Raw genomic sequence first — 14,453 nt, forward strand, 5'->3', positions numbered from 1 at the left:
CTCTGCAATTGGCCGCTGAGGCCTTGTTGGTGGTGACCCATGAAAGGGCCTTCTCAGTGGTGACTCCTTGGGTGTGGAATGCTCTCCCTAGCAAGGCTTACCTGTCTCCATCATTATTAATATTCAAGATGTACTTGAAAACAGTATTTGAATATTGTTCCTGGCTACCCTAAGATCATTGGATAGAATCATTTTTTAAAAAACTGTTCTAGAATGCTTGCAACTGAGTTTAGATGTTTTTAATTGTAAACATTAAAATATAATGTTTTGACCATTCTAGAAAGATTTTGCTTTTTAATTTTTTTTGTGAATTTGTTTGCCATCCTCGGCTCCTTCAGAAGGGCAGGATATAAATTCAATACATAAATAACAAACCCTCCAACATTTCTCCGATGAAAATAGGGATGTCCCATTCCCTAATGATAATTTTACTATTTATACCCCACCCATCTCACTGGGTTGCCCCAGCCACTCTGGGAAACTTCCAACATATATAAAAACATAATATAACATTAAACATTTAAAAAACCCTTCCCTATACAGAATTGCCTTCTGACAACTTGGGGATGGATAACTCTATACCTTCCAACATTTCTCCAGTGAGACATCCTAAGGAAAAGGGGGACATTCTGGGATCAAATCAGAAACTGGGACAACTTCTTTAAATCAGGGATGTCCCTGGAAAATAGGGACACTTGGAGGGTCTGAAATAAGATGTTCTGTAGTTAACTCCATATAATTTTGGCTCTTATTTCTTGGTTATCAGACCAGGGATGGGTGGGAGAAATCAGTTTTGGTTTGCATTTTGACACACGTGTCTCTAATTCATGCACCCTGAAACAATTTTTAAAAATATTTTATTCAATATTTTTGAATTTTTTAAACAATCATACAGATTAATTAGATTTCCCAATAAAAAATATAATTTGACTTCCATCCCACCCCCCTTCTGTGGTTTCTTATGTTTTAATTTTCAATACTGCATCTCCCACTTAGTTTCATTTATTAGTTATTCTCTATGTTTTCCTTAACTGCTTGTTTTAGATTAATCCTGCTAATGAACTTAGTTGTTAACAATAATTTTCCGAATAATCTACAAATCCCTGAAACAATTAGCAAACTGAAACAAAGACTTTGTTTCAAAACTTAGGTAAAGGTAAAGGGACCCCTGACCATTAGGTCCAGTCGTGACCGACTCTGGGGTTGCGGCGCTCATCTATTGGCCGAGGGAGCCGGCGTATAGCTTCCGGGTCATGTGGCCAGCATGACTAAGCCACTTCTGGCAAACCAGAGCAGCGCACAGAAACGCCATTTACCTTCCCGCCGGAGCGGTACCTATTTATCTACTTGCACTTTGACGTGCTTTCGAACTGCTAGGTTGGCAGGAGCAGGGACTGAGCAACGGGAGCTCACCCCGTTGCGGGGATTCAAACTGCCGACCTTCTGATGGGCAAGGCCTAAACTCTGTGGTTTAACCCACAGCGCCACCCGTGTCCCTTTGAAACTTGCACTTCTTCAAATTTGCAATGAAGCTCTCCATTGGAGTCCAACTAAACCCATTAAAACAAATGAACATGGTTTAGAGCCTTAGATCATTTCAGCTGAACTACCTTTGGTAGAGCTAATCTTTGAAGACGCTAAAACTCAGGGCGCAAGGGAGAAACATGCTAAGAGGAAGGCGTGCTTGGCAAATCTGCCCAGAAACTAATGTCCCCACTGTGGAAGGTCATGTGGATCCAGAATTGGCCTCCACAGTCCCTTACAGACTCACTGTTAAAACTGTCTTTATGGAAGACAATCTTACTCGGCTACGAGTGACTGCCAAAGAAGGAGAAGAAAGGAAAATGCATACATGAATGCATATTTTAGGGGAAAGTATATGATGATATTAGTGGAAATAATGTATAAAGACATAATCATATTAGGGAAAATTGCAAGCAGAATTGTGAATGTTAGCAGAAATATACACTAAAATGCTGGTGAATTTTCAACAGAATTCTTTTGTTAAAACATGCCAATGCAGAACCAAGCTTAAGATGTGAAAAATGATAAAGAAAAGTTTCCGCAGATCCATCCATCTTTATATCAACACCCCCACAAAGAATGGCAATCTATTTTTTACTTTCAAAAGCAGTTGGTAACATGGCCTGATTTAGGACTGTGGTGTTGGTGAAGAATATTTGCTCAGAGAAATGAAATCCCACTTTGAGCAGCCCTTAGGAAGAATTTTTAAAATAGCAAATTTAATTAAAAAACCAAGCACGTCACCAGGGTTGCCCCCTCCCCACCTTCCAAACTGACTCAGAGAAGCACTTCCTAACTGGTCAAACAGGTTCAAGCATTCATTGTCAGTTGCCTTTTCAATTAAGTTTTAATTAAGTTCCATCCCACCTACCCTGGTGGGCCTAAACCCCTTCCCACAAGGACATCGTGTTGCAGAAAACAATTTGAAGACAGAGAGCTTTCCAAAAAGGCTACTGCAGAGTCTCAAGTGTCTTCATTCCCGCAGAGCTTTGGAAAAAATATCTGCTGATATAAAGCTTTTGTTTCTGAAAGATGATGGTAGCCTGAATTACGCAAGCATTTGGTTGTAGTCAAGTTGTCTTGACATTTTTAGTACAGCATGACCTGCATTTGGGCACTCATGAAGCTATGCCTATTAATTTCGTGATTTGAGTCAGATGAGCATCGGATGCAACCACCTGGTACCAAGGACTGAGTCGGTCATGTGGTCATTGCCCACAATGCACTGATATAATAAGGCTGGACGGGATGGGCTTTATTTTTTCAGCTGATCATAGCCAGCCAAAAAGCTACAGCTGGTGTAAAATTTTGTTTACTTGAATGATTTACCGGGTTTGCATCCTTGAGGCCGCTTGATGCTGAAAGCTGGGATAGTCATTGTACAAATCAATAAATCAATGCAACATTTGTTATTGCTAAAGATAATGCTTGGAACTCTGCTCTGATGCTCACTTCATTGAGGTCTGGACTGGCTTCTGGCATACAGCAATGAGGCTGGCAAGAACACCAATGCAATTTGCACATATTAATTAAGCTGCATGGTCCTTGATGAGCAAGGGTAATTAAGCATCATTAAGCTAGAAGAACAGAGCTATTAAAAAGCTGATTGCTCAAGATTTCCAAGCAATTTTAATGGCAATGACGGGAGCGGCACTAGATGTTTGAATCGTCAGCTGAGCAGGGAAAAGGGCAAGTTCCATGCATCAAAGAAACCCTGGATGCACCCAGACAAGATGGGGAAGAAAGAAGGATGCACTGCTAAAACACAAAGATGCAATTATGATGATGATGCTGTTTATCTGTACCCTTCTCTTCTTCTGCAAAGAGCCTAGGGCAGCAAACAGAACACTATCTAGAAACTATCTAGAATGCAAAAGCATTCTAAAACAGACAAAACATTCTAAAAACAATTAGAATTAAAAAACCTCTAAAAGCGATTTGAAACATTATTCCATCCTATTGTCTTAAGGTTGCTAGGAACAATATTCTTCAGCCACCAAGGGCCTGGGGGAAGAGTATTTCAAAATTCCTCCTGAAAGCAACGATGGAGACAAACAAGCCTTGCTAGTGAAAGCAGCCCACAAATGGGGAGCCACCACTGGAAGTGCTCTGCAATGCTGATGGCAAATTTCATTTACAAATCACTTTTTATGAAGTGCCCTAAAGCTATTTCATAATACCTAACATCATATGTAAAGCAACTGCAAATATAACAAGACAGTTATATAATTAAGACAGTTGCATCAATCAAAGCAGCTTCGTAGTCAGAACAGATGACATAGACTGACAGACAGACATCATTTTGTTTGTATGCCGCTTTTCCACAGTTCAAACCATGCTCAAGATACCACCTGGGATTTCTCCTTAGGAGTCCTGCTGAAGAAGGTGCTGAAAAGACAATGGAAGCTGCGCCTGAATGACCTATAACGAGGGAGTTCCAAATGGCAAATGCTGGTCCACCACACAAATGGCCCAGTTTCAGGATTATGCAAGACAGCCGGCCTGATAAAATGGGATCCGAGGGATGCCACCTGCTGCACTGAGTTCCAAATGCAACTTACTTTTTCACCTCATGCTTTTCCCCTGCTTCTTGATGTTAACTAAAATGGGAGGATTTTGTATGTGCAAGAAAGGTGATGGATAAACCTTAATTCAAATTACTTATTCCATAAACTTTACATATTGCTTGACTGTAAAAATAAATAAATCTCAAAGCCGTTTACAAAAAAAAAATACAATGAAATCATCAGTTAAAAAAACAGTTGAAAAGAACATTTTAAAGCCTTTAGAAAAAAATAAAAATAAAATCAATGATAAGCAAAACACCAGATTAAAACATGTGTCGACTCTCCCTGGGCTGCATAGGATTGCTTTAGCAAAAATTTTTAAGGCAGGTGTCGGAAGGAGTACAGTGAAGGTGGCTGCCTGGTGTCAATAGGTAAGAAGCTCCAAAATGTGGGGGCTCCCACATTGAAACATTAATTCATTACAAATGGGGAATGAGTCTTACGTAACAGCGCCAGTTACTGTTAGGCACTGGGACTTTTGCTTTGTTTGGGGACGCAAAGGAGCCTCAAACCCCATGGCACAGCAGCCCCTCTGCTAGGAAGACTGCAGCTGGCAAGTGTCCAGACGCACCTGTCATTGTGACTTTGGCTTCAGAGGAAATTGAGGGGTTGCTTACACACCGCAGGTCGTGCTCAGCATGGAACATGCACGCTAACATTTTTAGATAATCCCTTGCTGCACACAACGACCTTAAAATTACTACCCCGGTGGAGGAAGGCAGCTGGAAAATGACAGCATAATAACAGCATTCTCTCTGGGGCTGTCCCGGTTCCCTTCCAAACGGCTGGATCACAGCAGTAATTAAAACAATTATCACTGTTTATTCCTCCTGCACTAGAATATTGGGGCACTGGCTCCCAGAGGAACAGAGTCGGAGATCAGCACGTTTCCTCACAAGAGAGTCTCTTGCTGTGATCTAATTGGGATGAGATAGGGCCCACCCGGGGAATCTGGTGCAGGCGCTTCCTTTCCCGTGCAAGGGAACGGAGAATCTTTGCACTGTGGCCGGAGGGGGGTGCCATTTTCTGTTTCGTCTCAGGCGGCAAAATGTATTGGGCTTGGCCTGGTGACCAAGGTGGCCCAGAAGAAGGTGAGTTGCTAAGCAAGACAGTCAAAATATTTGCACCATCCAAGGTTGTATTTATTTATTCAAAACATTTATATACTTCTCAGCCATTAGCACTTCTAAACATACAATAAAAATTCAATATTCAACACTACCTTAGAATGCCTGCTGGAACAAAAAAAGTCATGCAACAGTGGGCTGCCTGCCTTAATCACAGGCAGGAGGGAGTTCCACAGGCTTTGGCCCATGGTACTGAATGCAGTCTCTAGCAGTTACGAGCCCTGCATCTGAGCCATCCCCTGAGGCCCTCAGTGGTCAGGCTGGGATATGAGGTATATAACAGCAGCTAGAATACTCATTGCAAAGTACTGGAAGACACAAGATTTACCCACACTGGAAGAATGGCAGATGAAGGTGATGGACTACATGGGCCTGGCAGAAATGACGAGCAGAATCCGAAACCAGGGAAGAGAAGCAGTGGAAGAAGAATGGAAAAAGTTTAAGGACTATTTAAAGAAATATTACAAAATTAATGAAAGTTAGAATGATGTTGGACTGGAAAGTAAATGGTTACTATTAGCAATGGTTAAGACAAGGAGAATAAGGAAGACTAGCTTAAATTTAAAGTAAAATAAGGGAAGATTTGCTGAGTAATTGATTAGAATTTGGAATACAGAAAAGGGAGGCATGAGGAAGTCGAGGAAGAAAGGTTTAAGAAATTAGGATACGAAATGGTACTTGTTTCCTTTTTTCTTTTTTTTTGTTTTATTTTTGTTATTGTTTGTTTATGTATTTGTTGTTGTCATGTATTATGTATTGTGTGTGTGATTATAAAAACTGTTTAATAAAAATATTAAAAAAAAAAAAAGGGGGATATGAGGTATATATTACTTGGCCGTTGCCAATTCTTAGCTTTCCCTGTGGACTCCTGGCTGTGGGAGACTGGAGCCTTAGCCAGGCTGCATTCAGGCACAGTGAATTAACTTGGCATGATGATCCCTTAAGTGCCCCCTCTCTCCTTCCCCTCCCACACTTCCTATGATCTAGGGAAATGCTGCATGTGGCAGGTCTGCATTAAGAGCCCTGCCAGCCATGGCTGTTAAGCAGGATGGCTTTCTTCCACCTCCACAGCTGGAGTCAGTATTGCTTCTGAACAGCAGGAAGCCACAGGAGGGGAGAGTTGCTCTTCTGCTCGGGTCCCACAAGAGGCATCTGGTTGGCCACTGTGAGAACAGGATGCTGGACTAGATGTGCCATTGGCCGGAATCAGCAGCAGGCTCTTCTTGTGCTGTATATAATCCTGTTTAACAAACCAATTACACCCTCAGTGTCTGCGGCAGCCAACATGTTGCCACTCTTTCATGATATAAGGTAAAGGGACCCCTGACCATTAGGTCCAGTTGTGCCCGACTCTGGGGTTGCACGCTCATCTCGCTCTATAGGCCGAGGGAGCTGGCGTTTATCCGCAGACAGATTCCGGGTCATGTGGCCAGCATGACTAAGCCACTTCTGGTGAACCAGAGCAGCGCACGAAAACGCCGTTTACCTTCCCGCCAGAGCGGTACCTATTTATCTACTTGCACATGACGTGCTTTCGAACTGCTAGGTTGGCAGGAGCAGGCACCGAGCAACGGGAGCTCACCCCGTCACGGGGATTCGAACCGCTGACTTTCTGATTGGTGCGTCCTAGGCTCTGTGGTTTAACCCATAGCGCCACCCGTGTCCCTTTCATGATATACATGCATAGTAATTTATTGTGAAGCTTCCGCCAATGAGGCCCCGGCTGTGATGAAGAGATCTGATTTTCCTGCTGGGGATATTTTGCCAGGATATTTTGCCACTGACAAAATTTGCTCCTTGCCCCTATCCCAGCCTCCACATTCATCATGAATGCGGGTGTAGTGCAAAGGTGCGGGTAGCACAATCATTATGGACATCTATTGACCAGTGCCTGAGCCATCACTAGTGATGACCCTCAGGATCTCTTCCAACTCTACGTTTCCATTATTTCATCTATGATTTAATATGAAATACAAGTAACTTTTAATCCCTGCCATGCTATTTGAGAAACTTTACTTACTTACTTACTTACTTACTTACTTACTTACTTACTTACTTTCAAGCTTCTTTAGAGGGCACAACTCAACCATGTAAGCAACCCTCTATCATTTTCATAAAGTAGACAAATAAGTGAGTGGGGACCATTAAAAAAAACTTTCCCCAAAACCTTCTGTATAGCTGCTGAGACCCAGTTAAGAATAACTGGGACCCAGTTAAGACTCCTCACTTGAAGTCAGACACTTGGTCCATCTCATGGCTGTTCAGAGATTAACCTGGAGATATTGGGGATTGGACCTGAAACTATCTGCTTGCAAAGCAGAAGACAGCACCACTGAGCCAAGGCCAGGGCAGGTTTAATCCCCAACCAGCTGAATTCAACTTGGTTGGGAATAGAAACTCAGGGCTCTGCCTTATACAGTCAGACCATTGGACCACCTGACTCAGTATTTCTTTTTTTAACAAATAATTTTTATTAAAGATTTTCTTGGTTTACAAAAGTACATGCCTTGTCTCTTTTTTCAGATTGTACAGTCTTTCTTATAAATCTTACATTTGTTGTGAGACATTAGTGTTGAGTACAGTATAAGGTTGGGGAAGAAGAGTGGGGAGAGGAGGGGTGGGGTGGTGAGGCTCGCATTCTTTTGTATAATGTGGGGGGGGGGGTTGTGTCAGCATCAACTGGGTAGGTTCTCTTTCTGTTCGTTTATTACATTGTCAGAGGTATTAGGGTTCCAGGGTGTGGTTGGTTGTCTGTGGTTGGCTGCAGTGGGGTTTGTTTGCATTTGTGAGGGGGGGCTTGTTGGGTCAGGTAAATCAAAAGATTGATTCCTATGCTGTCGATGGATTCTTGTCATTGTCTTGTTGGCCTGTGTATGTGATAAAGGGGATCCATACTGGGTTGAAGGCGTCTTCTTCTATTTGTTTCTGTGTCAGTTTCACTTTATTGGTTAGTTTTTCTAATAAGGCTGTTTCCCATACAATTTGATACCACTGGTCCATGCTTACTCCTGACAGATCTCTCCAGTGTCTGGCTATGAGGCTTCTGGCTGCTGAGAGCAGGTGGGTTATAAGCTCTGCATAATGTGAATGGTCATTATGATCTTGGAAGATGTTCAGTAGGGCTAATTCCAGGGTGAGTTCTAATACCTGTTAGTTTTTTGTAGGACTGCTGTCCAGAAGGGTTGGATTTTGGGACGTTCCCACCACATGTGGAGGTATGTGCCTGTGGATGTGCAGCCTCTCCAACATCTTGGTGAAGTTCCTGGGCGTATCAGCGCCAGTTTCTGTGGTGTTAGGTACTATCGCTGAGATGGACTTAAAGGGAGGTTTAGACCACATTGTAGTCCATTGTGTGGGGTTAATTTCGTAACCTATGCCGTGCTCCCATTTGTTATTTGATTGCATCAAGGGGGGTTGTTGGGTTTTGGAGCAGCATTTTGTATATTGTGGATACCATCCTTTTGCTGTGTCCCTCTGCTCTGAGGAGGTTTTGAAGGTGGTCAAGGGCCTAGTGGCTGCTGATTTTACTGCTGGATTGTTTAAGAAGGCATGTAGTTTATGGTGTGTTAGCCAAAGTATTTGGGTGTTGGTATGGGTCTGTTGTTTTTGTAGAAGTCTTTTAGACAGTGTAGGCCTTTGGCTTGCCAGGTTTTTATCTGGAGAGTTTGGAATAGGTAGGTTAATTGTGGGAGGGTGCTCATTTTGATCATGGCTATTTTGTCTGAGAGGTTGAAGTTGGTGTTGTTCCATTTCCTCAAATCTTTGTTGATTTGTCACCATAGGGGATTGTAATTGTGGAGATATAGTTTGTTGAGGTTTCTGGTTTCTTTGTACCCCTAAGTATTTGAATTTGGTGTGGCAGAGTTTTAACTTTGTGATGTTGGTGACAGCCTCAGAATTTGCAAAATTTACTTGTAGGTCTGACACTATTGCAAATGTGTTGAGTTCTCTGATTAGAGAGGTTACTGTGTTTATGGGGTCTGGTGTAGTGACCATCAGGTTGTCTGCGAAGAGCCCTAGTTTATAGGTTTTACCTTTTATTTCCACACCCTTGATACCTGGGGATGCGCAGAGTCGGATTACTAGGGTTTCCAGGGCCAAGATGAATAGGAAGAGAGACAGTGGGCATCCTTGTCTTGTGCCTCTTTGGATTGCTATGGTATTGGAGTCCATATTGTTAATTCTGCCTTTTGCTGAGTATTATCTAATCCAGGGTTTCAGGCAGAGGCCTCTCTCCCAGTCCTTCCTGGAGATGCCAAAGTCTGAACCAAGGACCTTTTGCCTGCAAAGCACTCACTCTGCCACGAGTGCAGCCCTTTGAGTGTTCATATGAAGTGTTCCATCATCGTCAAGCATTTCAGCTGCTGAAAAATGCCACAAACCGCCATGCCCTGAAGCTTAACATAAAGAGAAATTTACTGGGCAGGGGTTCCTCATGGAAGTGGCACCTTGCCCCACTCCTTGCACATCTCTCCACCTTCCTATGCCCAAACGTCAAGCTTGGATGTGTGGATATTGAAACCATATATGTTTTGACCTTCTGTGTGTTTAGGCCTCCACATATGCAGGACCCCAGGGCAGTGGCGTAGCGTGGGGGGTGCAGGGGGGGCCGGCCGCACCGGGCGCAACATCTGGGGGTTAGGGTTAGGGGGCGCAAATCCACAGGTTATAGGGTGCAAATCCACGGGTTAGGGGGCGCAAATTACTTGCCTTGCCCCGGGTGCTGACAACCCACGCTACGCCACTGCCCCAGGGTTCCAGTTTATGCAGGGGCCCATGAATAGAGAATTCACTTCTTCAGATGCCCAAGCTCTGCAGCCACTTATACTCAGGGAAGCTTCTTTGTGGGAGTAACGTGTTAAAGGGAATATATTAAAAAATTGTCCAGTGGCACCTTAGAGACCAACTAAGTTTGTTCTTGGTATAAGCTTTCATGTGCATGCATGTGTTAAAGGGATGTTTATAGTTGGAGTTCCCTCTGCTTTCGGCAATCCTGGTGCAGATGCATATGAAGTTGCATTGCACCATCCTCCCCCAACCCCAGTGCCCTCTGGATGTTTTGGACAACAGCTCTCAAAACATCTGTGGTGCAAAACATCTGGGAGCCAGCAGGGTCGGAAAAGGCTGGACTGCACCCATGCAGAGCTCTCTAAAGACCAATGCGACCCACATTCTCAGGATGCCAGTTTGGTCCTGTTTACCAGCCCTGAAACCTACCAGACATCCACTAAGAGATTCCTGACCTCATCCAGGACTTGTAACTAACAGAGCCACAAAGCTAGTTATTGTGAAAGATTGGTTGGGAATATAACCTGAGGCCCCTTTTCTATTCCAAAAGACTCACTAATTCAGATTCTCATTTATTGTAGCCATTTAGCTTCCAAGTGCATCATGTGCCGGGGGGGGTTTCAGAGGTTTGAAAAGGAAAGACAGGGCCTTAATGGATCCTATTTGTTGCAATAATATGCTGTGCAGAGCAAAAATGATGATGTCTGGGTCAGATATGGAGGGGCAAGGTGCGAAAAGCTGTTGGAGGTACAGAGAAGCTGAAATTCAACTGATTATTGGTTGAAATTCCTTACATTTTTAAATGAGAACAGCCAGACAGGATGTGCTCCTTGTCACTGTTAGCAACCTTTAAAAAAACATTTCTTTGCATCTTGTGTCTCCAAACTTTTGCAGTATTAAAGGAGATCTTTAAAGCTGCGACAGCAACAATCCATTTTTATCAGTATATTTAATGAACACTTTATATTTTTTTATGTAAAGTGGTATATAAGCAGCATATAAATATTGCTCAATAGATCTGGAATCTATGGGACCATAGGTTCACCGAGGACTGGAGTAAATTTGTAGATTATTTGAAAAGTATATGCGATGAACAAACAACGTTTGTCGGTTTGCAAGAAGTTCTGTAAAGGAGAATATTAGAAATATTGTAAAAAAGGGAGTAGGGAGGGGGAAGGTTTTCTAAAAGGCAATATTAAATTAGGAAATGCGTAAGAAATAATTAAAACGGAGGATTCGCAGGAGAGCTGAGGGAAGTCCAAAAGAATGTATTTGTGAAAAATTTTGTTATGTGTTTTTATAATTTCGTATTGTAAAATGAATAAAAATATTTTTATATATATATAAATATTGCTCAATAGATGAAGGAGAAAGAAAATAAACCCAATTTTTTTTTGACCCCTGCATCCCATGAACTTGCCAGAAGTGAAGCCACAGGGGAGGATCATGTGCCTTGAATGAAGAAGGTCCCGGGTTCAATCCCAGGTGGGACCGGGAGGAACCCCATCTGAAATTCTGGAGAGCGGCTGCCAGTCAGTGTAGACAACACTGAGCTGGATGGACCAATGGCAGTTTCCTTGTTCCTGTGTTCCATACTATTGATCTGGATATTATCTTGCAGCTACCTCTCCTTACAAATAAAACCTCACCCAATGAGAGATCATGGCAGAACATAGACTCACAGAATTGCAGAGTTAGAAGGGACCCTGAGAGTCATCTAGTCAAACTCCCTGACATGCAGGAATATTTTTCCCAAAACGGGGCTCAAACCCACGACCCTGAGATTAAGAGTTTCATATTCTACCAACTGAGGCTTTATATCCCAGTCTTTCATTGGCTTGGGAAAAAGGCAGGCAGAGAAGCATGTTGCAAGATGTCTAAATTTAATCAGAAACAGAACAATATAACCAACCTATGGAGGTAATTGGGTTTTGAAAGGGATACATTTTAACTTGACCTTTTACCTGACGATATAAAGCTGCTTTTAAATGAGAGCTTTTTGAAGTGCCTTCCTTTGATTAAGATACTGGGTAACAGAGACAACAAGTTTAAGATAAGACATTAGAATCCTGAAAACAAGGAAGAACAGCAACCCAATACTTTGCACACTAAAAGGCACAGCTTAAGAACAACACATTAAAAGAGAGTTAATTTTCTGTATGGTGATTACACTTTAGATTCAATATTTGAATATTGATTTTTGGCAAGCCTATCATTTTAATATTGTTAAATAACATTATTTTAATTGTTGCTTCTAATTATTCCTTTCTTTCAAATAATTTTATTGATTTTGCAATAATATATATTAAATGAATTCAAAGAATTCCATGCAGTCTTCCTTAGAAGTTTCAATGTTATTGAGAAAGTGATATAGCTTTCTTCCAAAAATATTTTATTTTTCAATTTCTCTATAATAAAGAGGTGTTTTTTTAAAGGGAAAACAAATTACCAACAACCTTTCCCCCTGGCAGCCTCTTGAACTGACACACACAGACACAGGTTTACATTTTCCATTAAAAAGATTTTCTGGTGCACACTATTGTTGGTGTTCAGTCATCAAACTCAACCTTTCTGTATCACATAAAAACAGGGAATTATTGCATAAAATATTAAATTTTCCATATTGTTCAATAAACACTACAACCCCCCAAGAGCATTAGCTACCCCTCGTTACATGTTCACCTTTGCCACCTAACTGTGATTTCACTTTTTTTTAAATGCCAAAATGAGGCAGTAGCTAGGCAGCTCAGAGACATTCCAAGAGTCTCAATAACAAACTAATAACAGTGAGAAAATCCACTTACATCAACAACAAAGATCTTCTGGGAGTCATCCAAAAATTGGACCTTCAGATGCAGCATCCTTGAGCAGGCAGCTGAGCAGCTGGCAAGATCTTGACACTCTGGGATGCAAGCGGCGGGGGGGGGGGGGCTTGCTCCTGTTCTGATTCATACAGGATTTCAGTCTCTGCAGGAGGGCAAGTGCTGGCAACTGGAGCATAAGCAGGAAAGGGAAGGTGCTGAAGGTAGACACCAACGCCACCATCACAATCGCCAGGCAGCTAAAAGGGTTTCTTTTGTTTGCAGCTTTCCTGAGTTTCTGAAATGCTAAGAGACTAGTATTATGCTAAGAAGTAAGAAACTGCATTTCTCTAGAGATGCTCTGGGTTTGAACCAGTCCTCATTGCTCCATAAACAACTGAAGCATGAGGAGCAGCCACTTGCCAGACTCAGAATTTCAGAGAGTTCAGCACCTGCAGCTTGGACCTCTATGAACTTGTTTTATTTTTGTTTTTTACCATGAGAACTAGAGATTTTTTTAAAAGATTAGAGATGGGAACCAGTGGACCTCCAGATATAAGTGGACTTCAACTCCAATCACCCATAACTCTTGGTCATGCCAGCTGGGCCTGCAGTGACCCATTCTTCCATCAGAATCTAGTTGATGACCCAGCATATAGCAACGTGGGAAAGGACTGCAGTTATCCATGGGCTTACAGGTACTGGTTATTTACAAGAGAGGAGTACTTTGTGTAAGTGGAGGCATGTTGAAGTCTTCTGCTTTTCTCTTCCTGCTTTCCCCCTTATGAAGCAAAATCCCTACATGACTTCTAAACCAGGTGGTTGTCTGAACAGATCTGCCCCACACTGATGAATGTTTAACAGCCTGAGTGGTTACAGTTTCAACAACACAAGAAATGTTATCTTCATCCTTCTGATGAGCCTGCCATCCTCAATCACACCAAATTTAACTTCTCTTTGCTGGAGAAATTGAATATTTGCAGCTTTTCCCTTCAAAGAACTCATAGAAAGAACCATCAGAGACTGGATGCAGACAGGCAAGGGCAAAAGGCACAAGGCACAAGGTTCTAAAAAGTAACCTTGGACCACATGTGTGCCAGATTTCTCTCTGTTGTGCACTTACATCTTAACAATTTTTATCAGGCAGCATTTATGGGGCTGGCTTTACAAAGACAGTTGGATGGGGAAATGTGTGACTCTGTTCCTTGAAATGAGGGTGTTTTGCCCATAACATCCAAGGAATAACTGCTGCCAGTCCGTGTGTAAACAATGCAGAGTTAGAGGGGTCTTTCCTAACAGAAGACAGCTTTCTAAGTTCCTGAAGGTGGAATATTTTAATTATTTTTTTCTGGAACAGGTTGCTTTGCAAAGCGACTGTGCCTTTGGTCAGTGGAAGAGACATTTATTTGCTTTAAAAGAGCACCATCTCCTGGTTATTTTTACCAAGCTGTCAGATTTTCAGTTTCGTGTTGTGTATGCGTTGGAGGCAGCCTTGCACTCCCTTTAAATCCCAGTCCTTCTGCAGATGCTGGCTTCTAAATGAAGCTTCTCCGAATTAGCAGTGGACTAACTCACACTCAGAAGGGAACAAGTGGCTCTCCTTAAAGCATTCAGTGCTCTTAAGTTTTATGTTGAAATAAAGCAGC

This window comes from Podarcis raffonei, chromosome Z (assembly GCF_027172205.1).
Source record: "Podarcis raffonei isolate rPodRaf1 chromosome Z, rPodRaf1.pri, whole genome shotgun sequence".
Taxonomy (NCBI): domain Eukaryota; kingdom Metazoa; phylum Chordata; class Lepidosauria; order Squamata; family Lacertidae; genus Podarcis; species Podarcis raffonei.